The 15229-nt window shown below is 37.5% G+C and overlaps 2 pseudogenes; both read right to left on the reverse strand.

The window, feature by feature from the left end:
• Positions 1–3820: 3820 nt before the first annotated feature.
• On the reverse strand, positions 3821–4751 carry LOC110148480 (olfactory receptor 4A47-like; annotated as a pseudogene).
• Positions 4752–12620: 7869 nt separating this feature from the next.
• Positions 12621–13551, reverse strand: LOC110148486 (olfactory receptor 4A47-like; annotated as a pseudogene).
• Between the last annotated feature and the right edge of the window lie 1678 nt (positions 13552–15229).

Genomic DNA, 15229 nt, shown 5'->3' on the forward strand with positions numbered 1-15229 from the left:
TATGTGGTCCCATCACTTCATGGCAAATAGATGGGGAAACAGTAGAAACAATGGCTGACTTTATTTTTCTGGCTCCAAAATCACTGCAGACGGTGTTTGCAGCCATGAAATTAAAAGATGCTTAATGTTTAGAAGGAAAGTTATGACCAACCCAGACAGCATATTAAAAAGCAGAGACATTATTTGTCAACAAACATCCGTCTAGTTAAGGCTATGGTTTTTCCAGTAGTCATATATGGATGTGAGAATTGAACTATAAAGAAAGCTGAACACTGAAGAGTTGATGCTTTTGAACTGTGGTGTTGGAAAAGACTCTTGAGAGTCCCTTAGACTGCAAGGAGATCCAACCAGTTCATCCTAAAGGAGATCAGTCCTGGGTGTTCATTGGAAGGAGTGATGTTGAAGCTGAAACTCCAGTACTTGATGCAATCAGGCCACCTGATGTGAAGAGTTGACTCATTGGAAAAGACCCTGATGCTGGGAAAGATTGAGGGCAGGAGGAGAAGGGGTGACAGATCATGAGATGGTTGGATGGCATCAACAACTCAGATGGACATGAGTTTGTGTAAACTTCGGGAGTTGGTGATGGACAGGGAGGCCTGGGCTGCTGCAGTTCATTGGGTCGCAAAGAGTTGGACAACTGAACGGCTGAACTGAGCTGAACTGATGGGAGCTTTCCTGTTGGCTCAGTGATGAGGAATTCACTTGCCAATGCATAAGATGCAGGTTTGTCCCCTGGTGTTGTTTATGATATGAACATGAACTATATAGCACGATAGCCAAAGTGCCTGCAAATATCATTAGCTTTAGATACACTTGGGTTTAAGAGGTAAATATGTCAATCTAATGACAAAACAACTAAATTAAAATCTTTATTTTTTAATAACTTTATTTTTTAATTTATTTATTTACTTCAATTGGAGGATACTTTTTTTACAATATTGTGATAGCCTCTGCTGCATACTTGAATCCCGCAACCTCTCCCTTCCCATCCCACCCTTCCAGTTTGGCACAGAGCACTGGCTTGGGTTCCCTGTGTCACACATCAAACTCCCTCTGGTCATCTGTTTTACATATGGTAAGGTATGTGTTTCAATGCGATTCTCTCAAATCATCCCCCTCTCTCCTTCCACTGAGTCCAAACATCTGTTCTCTATGACTGTCTCCTTTGCTGCCCTTCACAAAGGATCATCAGTACTATCTTTCTAGATTCCATACATATACTTCAATACACGATATCTATTTCTGGCTTACGTCACTCTTATAATGGGCTCTAGGTTAATCCACCCCATTAGAACTGACTTAACTGTGTTCCTTTTTATAACTGAGTAATTATTCTGTTGGGCATATATACTACAACTTTCTTATCCATTCATCTGCCAATGGACATCTAGGAATCCAATAACAAAACTAGTAAATTAAAATTTCTGTTTTTTAATAATTACTATCTATTTTATATTGGATTATAGTTGACTAACAATATTAGCTTCAGGTGTTCAGCAAAGTGAGTGAGCTATACATATATGTGTACCTATTCTCTTTCAAATTCTTTTCCCAGTTAGGTTATTATAGGATGTTGAATAGAGTTCCCTGTGCTACATCAGTCAGAATGGCTGCTATCCAAAAGTCTATAAGCAATAAATGCTGGAGAGGGTGTGGAGAAAAGGAAACCCTCTTACACTGTTGCTGGGAATGCAAACTAGTACAGCCGCTATGGAGAACAGTGTGGAGATTCCTTAAAAAACTGGAAATAGAACTGCCATATGACCCAGCAATTCCGCTGCTGGACACACACACTGAGGAAATCATATCTGAGAGAGACACGTGTACCCCAATGTTCATTGCAGCACTGTTTATAATAGGCAGGACATGGAAGCAACCTAGATGCCCATCAGCAGACGAATGGATAAGGAAGCTGTGGTACATACACACTGTGGAATATTACTCAGCCATTAGAAAGAATGCATTTGAATCAGTTCTAATGAGATGGATGAAACTGGAGCCCATTATACAGAGTGAAGTAAGCCAGAAAGATAAACACCAATACAGTATATTAACACATATATATGCAATTTAGAAAGATGGTAATGATAACCTTATACGTGAGACAGCAAAAGAGACACAGAAGTAAAGAACAGTCTTTTGGACTCTGTGGGAGAAGGCGAGGGTGGGATGATCTTAGAATAGCATTGAAACAACTATACTATCAAGGGTGAAACAGATCACCAGCCCAGGTTGGATGCATGAGACAAGTGCTTGGGGCTGGTGCACTGGGATGACCCAGAGGGATCGGGTGGAGAGGGAGGTGGGAGGGGGGTTCAGGATGGGGAACACATGTAAATCCATGGCTGATTCATGTCAATGTATGGCAAAAACCACTACAATATTGTAAAGTAATTAGCCTCCAACTAATAAAGATAAATGGGAAAAGAGAAACAAAAAAAAAAGAGTTCCCTGTGCTATATATGGTAGATCCTTGTTGGTTATTAATTTTAAATATACTAGTGTGTATTGTCAATACCCAAGTATTACGTAATCAACTCAACCAACATTGAGTATCTACCATAGGCCAGGCATTGCTCAAAATACTCAGGATTCATCAATAAACAAAGCAGACCAGATAAAGGGAGAGTTTGGAGTCTCAAAATCAGATTTTAGGTGCAAGATAGCAAACATTTTTGAAGTACTTTGTGATCCTCCAGAATAGTTCAGATTGACTGGTTATGCAACGGAAGAGGGCATTTTATAATGTGAAACTTCCTCCCTACAAAGCAATGGGAATACACACCCAGATTACACACCACAGATTGGACTTCGACTCCACTCTGCAGAGACACCAAAGTGACTGATGAAACTCTAAGTGGGATGGGTTTGCGCTCAGAGTGGAAAGGGATAAATTATGCTACATGGAAGCGTGATGACTTAAAAAGAAAATGGAATGAGTTGTAGTAAAGTAAATATTTGCATTTCAAAAAATTTTTAGAACTGTATTATTACAAACTCTATTTTCAATATTCCTTGCCTAAGTTTTTTGTTTGTTTGTTTGTTTATTTATTTATTTTTGGTGTGTTTTTCTTCTGTGTGTGACTGTGTATCTTATGGGACTCTAGTTCTCCTAGCAGGGACTGAATACAGGCCCTTGGCAATGAAAGTATGCAATCCCAACTTCTGGACTGGCAGGGAATTTCCAAACTCTAACCAATTCTGACAGTAAATAAAATTTAACTACCAACTGGGTAATACATAAAACTAAGTACAATTTTATAATGGCAAATAATCCTCTATCTGGAACTTGCCTCTGTGTGGCTATATGTCAAAATAAGCATGGTTTTGTTAGGTAGGGTGCAGTTGTCTTCAATCATAAAATTCTATTTTCTCTTTTCCATTGTAAAGACAAACTCACTTTTTATTACTATGATCTTTTCCCAAAGTCACTTTTTCATCCTAGAACTTCCTCATAGCATTTTCACATCTAAATTTCTGATCATGAAGTGTAAGTCTAATAAGAGACTTATTATGATATAAAATGTACCCAAAGCTTGCGTACAAATGCACAAATAAGCAAGACACAAAAACTAAGGTGATCACAGTGATGTGAGAGACACAGGTGGAGAGGACTTTGCATGGAGCAAACTGTTATTAATAGCACAACTGTATAATATTAATCTTTAATTGCAATGATCATAAAATCTTTGAAGAAAGAGAATTTTTTCTTTTTAAAGAAAAAATTTTAAATCAGAATCAAATTTTAAAATGACTTCTGCACTCTAAGGAAATGGAACCTGCTGTCAAGTGACTCCCTTCACGGTAGATGATGCATTTATTTAATATGAGATATGATGTTTCTTCTCCAGAGCTTCTTCATAGCATAAGTTAGCTCAGAACATCTTAGACTGTAGATTAGTGGGTTCAGAATGGGGGTTATGACTGTGAAAAACACGGTCAATAATTTGTCGAGGGGGAACGTCTTAGCAGGTCTCACATACATGAAAATGCAGGGAACAAAGAAGCAGACAACCACAGTGATATGGGAACCACAGGTCTGGAGGGCTTTCCGCCTCCCTTCCTGACTCAGGCTCTTCAGAGAGTGCAGGATGACTCCGTAGGAGATGAGTAAGAGCAGAAACACAATAGTGCAGATCAGTCCTCCATTGGCCACACACTAAGATGCCAATGACATAGGTGTCAGTACAGACAAGTTTCAATAAAGGGTACATGTCACAGAGAAAGTGATCAATGACATTGGGGCCACAGAATGGGAGCCCATAAACAGTGCTAAGTTGAATCACTGAGTGCAGAAAACCTCCAACCCAGGACACCACCAGCAGCACAACACACACCCTCTGCCTCATGATCACCAAATAATGCAAGGGCTTACAGATGGCCACATAGCGGTCATAGGCCATCACCAGCAGAAGGAAGACCCCTGATCCAGCAAAAAAGTGCTCTGTAAACAGCTGGGTCATACAAGACTCAAAGGATATGGTTTTTTCCCCAAACAACAACTCTGAAATCAATCTGGGAGTGATAGAAGTGGAGTAAGTGACATCCATACATGATAAGCTAGCAAGAAAAAAGTACATCGGTGAGTTCAGAGTCTCACTGACAGCTACAGTCACTATAATAAGAAGGTTGCCCACCAGAGTCAAGAGATAGATGAACAGGAACAAAACAAAAAGGACTTTCTGCTCTTTTGGATTCTGTGTGAGACCCAGAAGGACAAAGTAGGTTACATTGTTTCTTGATTCCATCTAATCTGGACAGGAGCTGACTTCACATATTAAAGCAGTTTACTTTAAAAAAAAAAAAAAAGAAAGGGATAACACTTAAAGGGGAAAAATGCTCAAATGTATAAGAATTTTTTTAATTTATTCATTCATTGGAAGAACATCAATAGAACATCTATTTGTGTCTAATGTGTCATAGAAATTTTGATTACCAAGTTGAATAATGCTTAGTTGTTTTTGTTTGTTTATTGTTTAGCCTCAGTGATATGACACAGAACAACCAAAAAAATCAATTCCTGACACCTGTATGAAGTTCCATTAAATTCACAGAGTACTGAGGAGTCAGAACATAGGAGTACATCAAGTGAGTCTCACAGAAGACTTTCAAGAGGAGGTAATGCTTCCGCTGAGTTTAAAAAATAATTGAAAGTATAAAGAAATAAAGAAAGCCATGAAAAGCTGCAGCATTTATAAAGACACAAAGTATAATACATGAAACACTCAAGGTAATACACATAATCAGTGTGGGTAGATGAATGTATAAATAGATGAATTCCTTATCTTGAATTGTCTCTAACCTCACTGACACTTCTTTGGTCTGTAGGTGGATAATTCCCTTTTTTGATCAATAAATTAGAATGCAGAAGTCTAATTTTGTATCTCCAGTCCTTACCTTTCCCCTAAATTTCAAATGTTTATTTGCAATATCTCTAGTTTTGAAATCCAACTGAATAGCACTTTGATATTCATAAAACATAACTTCTAAACTTTCCACAATGAACATGTGCATTTTCTAAATAAAATTTAAAGAGATTCCTTATTTATCTCATTAAACACTATAATTTTCATGTTAGTGTTCAGAGACAAAATTTCAGTGCTCTTTACTCATTTGTCACTCTCATGAAACTTACATAAATCCTACTAGCTCTACTTTCAGCATATATCACAAACCTGATCATTCCCTACTTGTTAATCTCTTTCTGTCCCACGGTAACAGCCTCCTGCTGTCTGTCCACATTCATACTGGCCTCAAACGTCAGTTCTCTGCTGCAGCCCAAACTGTCCTTCTTAACCTTCTTCTGATAACATCACTCTACTTCTCCAGACTCCTACAGTATATTCCAATCACTCACTCATAGTTTAATATAACACATTTAATATTTACAGTAGCAAGAACTGTAATCCTTATTTCATAAGGGAGGAACTTAAGGTTCAGAATATCTAATTCATTTTCTCAAGTACACATTTTCAAGTCATATACCTAGAATTGAATTTGTTTGATTTTAAAGTAATTTATTTTCTTATATAATAAAGAAGGGCTCACAACTGTGAGCTTGGTTCCCACTATTTAAAGTTAGTCTTACCTTCTGGAGACTTGTTCAGAACATGAAGAATAACTTGAAGTTACTCATCAACACTTGGAATTATTTTTCATCCAGTTTGACAAAGAGGACAAAAGGCCACTTTATTACTTGAGCATATAGTTTATTTGACTGTCCGTCCATTTGCTTCATGGAGTCTTCTGATTATTCAGGTCATTTTTAACTGCAATGTAGATTATTTGAAAGCAATTCCATGGTGCACACACTGAAAAACAAGTTTATTGCATTAGGAAATATATCAAAATGACCAGCAAATGCTACATACACATGGAAGAAATCAGCTAGTTATTTGGCAGGGAAATTTTTCACAAGTGACTTCTTTCCTCCTAACTTCAAAAATACAAATAGCATTTGACTGTCCAGTTCTTTTCACTCTGTCTTATTAACATGACCAAACTAGTTGAGATTTTGAAAGACATTCCCATGATTCTTTTTAAGTCATGCTATAAGTCTAAGAAAGGACCTCCTGAAATTTTTATGCCAGTTACTAAGCAAATAGCATCTTCTTCCTATTAGGGGTGAAGATCACAGGCTATTTCATCCCTTCCAGCTGCAATTATCACTGGGTCTTGGAATGTGTCCAAGGCTGATTCTTGTTTAATTAATTCACTGGGATTTTCCACAAAGGTTTTCAAGAACATCCATAGGGGGTTCATTGAAAAAACAAGACAGTTCCAGAAAAACATCTATTTTGGCTTTATTGACTAGGCCAAAGCCTTTGACTGTATGGATGACAATAAACTGTGGAAAATTCTGAAAGAGATGGGAATACCAGACCACCTGACCTACCTCTTGAGAAACCTGCATGCAGGTCAGGAAGCAACAGTTAGAACTGGACATGGAACAGCAGACTGGTTCCAAATAGGAAAAGGAGTCCGTCAAGGCTGTATATTGTCACCCTGGCTATTTAACTTATATGCAGAGTACATCATGAGAAACGCTGTGCTGGAAGAAGCACAAACTGGAATCAAGTTTGCCGGGAGAAATATCAATAACCTCAGATATGCAGATGACACCACCCTTATGGCAGAAAGTGAAGAAGTACTGAAGAGCCTCTTGATAAAAGTGAGAGAAGAGAGTGAAAAAGTTGGCTTAAAGCTCAACATTCAGAAAACTAAGATCATGATATGTGGTCCCATCACTTCATGGCAAATAGATGGGGAAACAGTGGAAACAATGGCTGACTTTATTTTTCTGGCTACAAAATCACTGCAGATGGTGACTGCAGCCATGAAATTAAAGGTCTCTTGCTCCTTGGAAGAAAAGTTATGACCAACCTAGACAGCATATTAAAAATCAGAGATTATTTGTCAACAAATGTCCATCTAGTCAAGGCTATGGTTTTTCCAGTGGTCATGTTTGGATGTGAGAGTTGGACTATAAAGAAAGCTGAGCATGGAAGAATTGACGCTTTTGAACTGTGGTGTTGGAGAAGACTCTTGAGAGTCCCTTGGACTGCTAGGAGATCCAACCAGTCCATCCTAAAAGAGATCAGTCCTGGGTGTTCATTGGAAGGACTGATGTTGAAGCTGAAACTCCAATCCTTTGGCCACCTCATGCTGAGAGCTGAGTCATTTGAAAAGACCATGATTCTGGGAAAGATTGGGGGCAGGAGGAGAAGAGATGACAGAGGATGAGATGTTGGATGGCATCACCGACTCAGTGGACATAGGTTTGGGTAAACTCTGGTAGTATTACATATTCAAGTCAACCAACATTGAGTATCTACCATAGGCCAGGCATTGTTCTAAGTACTCAGGATTCACCAATAAACAAAGCAGATCAGAAAAAGGGAGAGTTTGGAGTCTCAAAATCAGATTCTAGGTGAAAGATAGCAAACATTTTTGAAGTATTTTGTGCTCCTCCCGAATAGTTCAGATTGACTGGTTATTCAGGGGGAAGAGGGCATTTTATAATCTGAAACTTCCTTCCCTACAAAGCAGTAGGAATATACACTAAGATTACACACCACAGATTGGACTTCAACTCCACTCTGCAGAGACACCAAAGTGACTGAAGAAAAGGGAACCCTCTTATACTGTTGGTGGGGATGCAAACTAGTACAGCCGCTATGGAGAACAGTGTGGAGATTCCTTAAAAAACTGGAAATAGAACTGCCATATGACCCAGCAATCCCACTGCTGGGCATACACACTGAGGAAATCAGAATTGAAAGAGACATATGTATCGCAATGTTCATCGCAGCACTGTTTATAATAGCCAGGGCATGGAAACAGCCTACATGTCCATCAGCAGACGAATGGATAAGAAAGCTGTGGTACATATACACCATGGAATATTACTCAGCCATTAAAAAGAATGCATTTGAATCAGTTCTAATGAGATGGATGAAACTGGAGCCCATTATACAGAGTGAAGTAAGCCAGAAAGAAAAACACCAATACAGTATACTAATGCATATATATGGAATTTAGAAAGATGGTAACGATAACCCTGTATGCAAGACAGCAAGAGAGACACGGATGTATTGAACAGTCTTTTGGACTCTGGGAGAGGGTAAGGGCGGGATGATATGGGAGAATGGCATTGAAACATGTAAACTATCATATGTGAAAGGAATCACCAGTCCAGTTTCGATGCATGATGCAGGATGCTCAGAGCTGGTGCACTGGGATGACCCAGAGGGAGCGGATGGGGAGGGAGGTGGGAGGGGGGTTCAGGATGGGGAACACAGGAACACCCATGGCTGATTCATATCAATGTATGGCAAGACCAATACAATGTTGTAAAGTAAAATAAATTAATTAATTAATTTAAAAAAAAAGAATACTGGAGTGGGTTGCCACTTTCTGCCCTAGGGAATCTTCCCAACCAGGGAGCGAACCCAAGTCTCTTGCACCTCTTGCGTTGGCAGGTGGCTTCTTTACCACTAGCGCCACCTGGGGTTGTAATAAGTCATAATAAAATAAACATCTCATTTCAGAGGAAAAAAAAATCTCTAAAATGTATCCTAACACATTTTTTTTTAGTCTTTTTTTCTTTTTCTTTCTTTCGTTCTTTCTTTCTTTCTTTTTTTTTTTGTGGCCATATTCTTCCTGGCAAAGCCCATGGACAAAAAATCCTGGCAGGCCACGGTCCATACAGTTGCAAAGAGTCAGACAGGACTGAAGCGACTTAGCACGTGGCAAGAAGATCTCAGCAGCACAAGATGTTCAGTAGTGATTTTAGTCCTGAACTTCCTTAAAAGAGATGATTTTTTTCCTAACATAGCTAAAGAACAGCAGCTATCTACAAGGGATTAGAAACACCAGCAGGAACTGCAAGTTCAACCCAATGTTACAATAGGTGGCTTGTTAACTGAAGACACCAATTCTTATCTGGATAACAGTTTTTTTATACTCTAAATGTATAAACTCTTCTTAAATTAACATTCTCAATGGGAATCAATGAAAATAATAGTTTTGAACATATTTTTAAAGTTATTTTAACAATTTTAAACTAACTTTAAACAGTTTTATCTTATCTATAATTAATTTATTAAGTTTTAATAATTTTGAAATAGAAATATACAGGCTTAGGCAAAATTCTGAGAAAGAATACGCTTAAGGGACTGGTAGATTCTTCACATGTCAAAATATCTTAGATATCATAGCAATTATGTGCCAATGTGTACATGAATAAAGAGATCAGTGAAAAAGATTAAAGTTTTGAATTGGACCCAAATACATTGGGAGTTCAAAATACAATAGTCAGAATTTCACATCAATGGCAAAAAGATAAATATGTGAATATTTTTTAAAATTCTAAAAATTTACAGAACAAATAAAATCAACCCCTATTTAAACTCCCAAATAAATTCAAGATGAATCAAATGTTATAAGATGTAAGATATGAAAAATGCTTGAAAAATTAAATGCAAAAAAAAATTGAAGAACTTTTGGCACAAATGAAATGAGAAAATTCTTCCTAAGCAAGATACAATTTTTTTAATTTAACATAAACTACCAAAAAATTACATGCAAAAATAATTCTACATAGGAAAATAGTTAAAAACATATAGCCAGAAAATATTAACTATATATACAATGTAAAGAGATTATTTCTTTTGCTTAAAATTCTCTCATAAAAATCAAAAATTGAATGAATCAGATTAAAGACATATATATAAAATCCACAAATAAAGTGAAAATGAAGCCGCTCAGTTGTGTCCGACTCTTTGAGACCCCGTGGACTGTAGCCCGCCAGGCTCCTCTGTCCGTGGGATTCTCCAGCCAAGAATACTAGAGTGGGTTGCCATTTCCTTCTCCACAAATAAATACAAATCAAATTAAACATGTAGGAAGATGCTCAAACTCAATTATGTCAAAACGTTTGCAGTTAAAGTAAAAAATAACTTTAATCAGACGTGATAAATATATTTATCAGGTACTGGTCATTGAGAATGTGGTCAAAAAAATTCACACGGACTATGGACAGGGCAGTAGTTGTTAGTGGGGCTTTCTTGATGGCTTGGTGAGACACAGGAGATGCAGGTTCGATTCCTGAGTCAAGAAGATCCCCTGGAGGAGGAAATGGCAACCCGTTCCAGTATTCTTGCCTGAAAAATCCCAAGAACAGAGAAGCCTGGCAGGCTACAGCCCGTGGAGTCGCAAAGAGTCGGACACAGCTGATCAGCTAAGCACAGACACAGTAGCTGTTAGTACAACCTCAAGAGCAACAGTTTGGAGTGAAGTAAGTCCCAAAGAGAAAACAAATATAGTGTATCCACGTATCCGTATGGGATCTAGTAAAATGGTGTTGATGGACCTATTTGCAGGAAAGAAATGGAGACGCAGAAATAGAGACGGGACTCGTGGACACAGAAGGGGGAGGAAAGAGTGGGGAAAACAGAGAAAGTAGCATCGACACATATCCACTAGCTTGTGTAAAACAGGTAACTGTGAGAAGTTGCTATATAACGCAGGGAGCCCAGCTTGGCAGTCTGCGATGATCTGCAGGAGTGGAGTCGGGGGAGGAGAGGGATGCTGAAGATGGAGGTGGTGCTGGTTTAGGCACTCAGTCGTGTCCGACTCTTGCGACCCCATGGTCTGTAGCCGTCAGGCTCCTCTGTCCATGGGACTCTCCAGGCAAGAATTCAGGAGCGGGTTGCCATTTCCTTCTCCAGGGGATCTTCCCAACCCAGGAATCAAACCCGGGTCTCCGGCATTGCAGGCAGATTCTTTACTGACTGAGCTAAGAGGAAGGTGACATATGTATAATCATGACTGATTTGGGTGTTGTATGGCAGAAACCAAGAAAACATTGTACAGCAATTTCCTCCAATTAAAAGTTAATTTTTAAAAAGAGAATGACAGTTCAGCAACAAATATCAATATCCGCATGTTAAATGCATATACTACTTGACTATTGAATCAAATGTAATATCAGCAATTCTACACCCAGGAACTTATATTTGCACATATTCAAAAACATACACTTATTGGAAATATAACTGTCATAGAAAAGTTTGGGAATCTCACGAAAGAAATAGATTAATTTTGATATAAATTTATGAAGAGTGTTTTGCAAAATGAGAAAATTTACAAAATATATATGGGCTGGTATGGAAATATCTTTAAGATATTGCATAGCCAAAGCAAGTGATACATATACAGAAAGAAACAAATACATACACATATAGAAAATACACCTGAATCTGCAAAGATTATTACTAGATGAAAATTAAGAAGCAAATGTAGGGTCAACCTCTGAGAATGAGGACTGGAAGAAGCTGAGAGAAAAATAGAAAATTCATTTTACATTTCACCTCATATTGTTTGAATTTCCTTGTGGCTCAGATGGTAAAGAAACTGCCTGCAATGCAGGAGACCCAGGTCCCATCCCTGGGTTGGGAAGATCCCCTGGAAAAGGGAATGGCAATCCACTCCAATAATCTTGCCTATAGAATTCAATGGACAGAAAAGCCTGGTGGACTAAAGTCCATGGGGCTGCACAGAGTCAGACTATACTGAGCGACTATACTTTCGTAGCATTCAGTTTTCACTTATACTATTTATTATTATCTATTTTATTTCAGTTTCATTGTAAGCACTAAAAGTGTAAAAGTAAAACTGTTGTATAATGTGATGAAATACAGTAAAGGCAAGCCATATATAATTATGTATTTTAAGCTGTATAAGTAAAAATGCTAACTTAAAAGACAAGATACTAAATAAAAATTACACTGTCTCTGAAAAAGAATAAAAAATATAAATTCATAAGTTTGTGAAAAAACAGTATAACTATATAACAACTAACTCGCTAATTCATTACATATTAATTTCTTGTTATATAGGCATGACACCATTCTAGGTACACTGATAAAGAAAATAATTAATTCTAGTAGGTAGGTAAACTGTTATTATACCCTTTTTGTATAATTGCAATCTTAATTATAATTACCATAAACTCTTTGAAGAAAGAGAAATCAAAACAAATTTTAAAATGACTTCTGCATTCTAAGAAAATGAACCTTGATGTCAAATGACTTCCTTCATGATGGATGATGCATTTATTTAATATGGGATATGATGCTTCTTTTCCAGAGCTTCTTCATAGCATAAGTTAACTCAGAATTTCTCAGACTGTAGATTAGTGGGTTCAGCATGGGGGTTATAACTGTATAGAACACACTCAATGATTTATCAATGTAGAAGGTCTTAGCAGGTCTTACATATATGAAAATACAGGGAACAAAAAAGCAGACAACCACAGTGATGTGGGAACCACAGGTCTGGAGGGCTTTCCGCCTCCCTTCCTGACTCAGGTTCTTCAGAGAGTGCAGGATGACTCCATAGGAGACAAGTAAGAGCAGAAACACAACAGTGCAGATCAGTCCTCCATTGGCCACAACTAAGATGCCAATGACATAGGTGTCAGTACAGACGAGTTTCAATAAAGGGTACATGTCACACATAAAGTGATCAATGACATTGGGGCCACAGAAAGGGAGCCCATAAATAGTACTAAGTTGAATTACTGAGTGCAAGAAACCTCCAACCCAGGACACCACCAGCAGTACAACACACACCCTCTGCCTCATGATCACCAGATAATGCAAGGGCTTACAGATGGCCACATAGCGGTCATAGGCCATCACCAGCAGAAGGAAGACCCCTGATCCAGAAAAAAGGTGCTCTGTAAACAACTGAGTCATACAAGATTTAAAGGTTATGGTTTTTTCTCCAAAGAACAAGTCTGAGATCAATCTGGGGGTGATAGAAGAGGAATAAGCAATATCCATAAATGATAAGCAAGCAAGAAAAAAGTACATTGGTGAGTTCAGGGTCTTACTGACAGTTATAGTGACTATAATTAGAAAATTGCCCACCACGGTCAAAATATAGACAAACAGGAACATAAACAAAAGTACTTTCCCCTCCTTGTGGATTCTGTGTGAGTCCCAGGAGAACAAAGTAGGTTACATTATTTCTTGATTCCATCTAATCTGGACAGGAGCTGACTTCATATAGTAGAAGCAGCTTACCTACAAAACAAGGAGGGAAAGTTGAAGGGGGAGAATGCCCAAATGTATGAGAAATTTTTTTCCATTTGTTGGAAGAATGAGTATAGAACAACTATTTGTGTCCAAAGTGTCATGGACATTTTTATTATCAAGTTGAAGAAGGCAGAGTTTCTTTCCCTCAGTGCTATGACACATAAGGAGAAATCAACCAACTCCAGACCCACGCTATTAGTGCCATTAAATGAATATTCAAACAGTGCTAAGAGTCATAGTATGAGTATATCAAATAAGTGTGACAGAAGACTTTCCAGAGGAAGCAAAGCTTCAGCTGAGTGTAAAAAAGAATTGAATGAATAAAAAAAATAAGAAAGAAAAATCCAAAAAGTCCAATATTTATAAAGCCACAAAAGTCTAATACTTGAGGCCCGCTTGAGGTAATTTTCATAATCAATGTGGGTAGATCAAACTGTGAATGGAAGTTCCCTGTCCTGAAATGTCTCAGACCTCACTGACACTTCCTTGGTTTTTAGATGGATATTTCCCTTTTCCTAACAATTAAATGCTATAGCATTAATTTTATGTCCCCGGTCCCTAGCTTTCCTCTTAATTTGCAAACTTGGATATACAACATCTCTAATTTTGACATCCAAGTGAATGGCAATTTAGTATTTAAAAGTTTTTAAATGTCCATAATAAACATAAGCATTTTCCATACAAAATTTAAAGAGGTGTTCCCTATTTATCTCATTAAATGCTGTCTTTTACCATGTTCTTTTTAGGACAAAAAAATTGCTGTACTCTTCATTCATTTGTTAGTCTCATAAAACTTTATTAAATCCTATTCACCCTACTATGAAAATATATCACAAATTTGATCATTCTCTACTTCTTAATTTCTTCCTGGTCCACTGCAATAGGCTCCTATCAAGTCTCTCCATGTTTATTCTAGTCTCCAACAATCAGTTCTCCTGAAGCAGCCCAAATGTCATCACTCTACTGCTCAAAAATCCTAGAGTATATTCTAATCATACACTCACAGTTTACTGTTTAATATTGACAGTAACAAGAACTGTAATCCTCATTTTATAATTGAAGAAACTAATGCTAGAAGATCTCATCCATTTTCCCAAAATCATACATTTCTAAGGGACATACCTCGAACTGAATCTAAGTTTGATTGATTTCAAAGTAATTAAATTTCTTACATAATAAAGACAGTCCCTAATTATGAGCCTGGTTCCCACTACTTACTGCTAATCTTACCTTGTGGGGACTTGTTCAGAATCTAAGGGTGACTTTAAGTTACACATAAACACTTGAAATTATTTTTCATCCAATTTGACAACAGAGGAAAAAAGGCCACCTTATTACTTGAGGATGTATTTTATTTCATTTGACTATCTGTCCATTTCCTCCACAGAGTCTTCTGATTATTCAGAGGCACATTTTTATGTGCTGTGTTGATTTTTCCAAAGGAATTCCATGGTGCACACCTAGAAAAACAAAAGTTTACCACATTAGGAAATTTATCAAAATGACCAGCAAATCTTACATACACATAGAACAAATCAACTAGTTATTTGGCAGGGAAGTTTTTCACAAGTAACGTCTTTCCTACTAACTTCAACAAGAAAAATAACATTTGACTATTTAGC

Source organism: Odocoileus virginianus, chromosome 10, assembly GCF_023699985.2.
Source record: "Odocoileus virginianus isolate 20LAN1187 ecotype Illinois chromosome 10, Ovbor_1.2, whole genome shotgun sequence".
Classification (NCBI taxonomy): domain Eukaryota; kingdom Metazoa; phylum Chordata; class Mammalia; order Artiodactyla; family Cervidae; genus Odocoileus; species Odocoileus virginianus.